We start from the raw sequence: 1,106 nt of genomic DNA, 5'->3' as shown, positions 1-1,106 counted from the left end.
GAATATTACTTGAGTAAAAGTCTTAAAGTATGTGATATTTATTGTACTTAAGTACGTTTAAGATTTAAAAAATACTTTTCGTACTTAAGTATTGAAAGTAAAAGAGTAAATGCAAGTAATTTACAAGTAAATGCAAAATGGAAAAGAAGCATATATGTATATATAATTCATACACAGCTTGAGTAGCAAGATTGTTTAGTTTCCCAGTTCAGCGTCCCTCTGCGGCTGCGAGAGATCTGGTCTCATTTGGAGGAAGCGAGTGTGACGCCATGGACGACAGCATGTCGTTGGAGGAGCTGTCGGGCTTGTACGTCGACCCCGCCCCCTTGCCATCTGCACAACCCAGCACAGCCAGCACGGGCATGGACGCCGAGCTTTTCCGCGTCCTGTCTAAAGCTGTGGAGGAGCTGGGTTTGGAGTGGTCTCCGCCGGAGGAGCCCACCCGCAGCCGCCTGGATGAGTGGTTCTTGCCGGGGCACAGTCAGGCCCCCCGACAATGAGCTTCACCATTCTTTCCAGAGGTCCACGATGAGATCTTGTTAAAAGCGCTATATAAATAAAGGTGACTTGACTTGACTCATCTTCGTCTGTCCTCACATCAGTCGACGGCGCCGAAGAAAAAGGTTTACGACAGACTGCCTCCCCTGGATGAGTCAGTGCCCGCGCATCTCTGCCCGCCCACAGCCATCGGCTGGAAGGCAAAGGCGGCCCATCCGTCCAAGCCGTGTCGGGCAACTTCGGCTCTCGACGGGCGAGCCTACTCGTCTGCTGAACAAGCGGCCTCAGTGCTTCATTCTATGGCGGTCTTACAAGTCTTCCAGGCCAAGCTCCTCCGTTGCATGGACGAGTCCGGCCCAGACCCCGCGACTTTTAAGGAGCTGCACAGTGCGACCGACCTGGCTCTACACGCCACCAAGATGACAGCGCAGGTGATTGGCAGATCCATGGCCAGCCTAGTGGTGCTGGAGTGCCATCTATGGCTTAACCTCACGGAGATCAAGGATGCGGATAAGGTCCCCTTCCTCGACTCCCCGGTTTCCCCTACTGAATAAGAATCAGAATGAGCTTTATTGCCAGGTATGTTTACACATACGAGGAATTTGTTT

Source organism: Sinocyclocheilus rhinocerous, unplaced genomic scaffold (genome assembly GCF_001515625.1).
Source record: "Sinocyclocheilus rhinocerous isolate Xijiao unplaced genomic scaffold, SAMN03320098_v1.1 scaffold3122, whole genome shotgun sequence".
NCBI lineage: Eukaryota > Metazoa > Chordata > Actinopteri > Cypriniformes > Cyprinidae > Sinocyclocheilus > Sinocyclocheilus rhinocerous.
Note: the sequence above shows the minus strand (reverse complement) of the source record.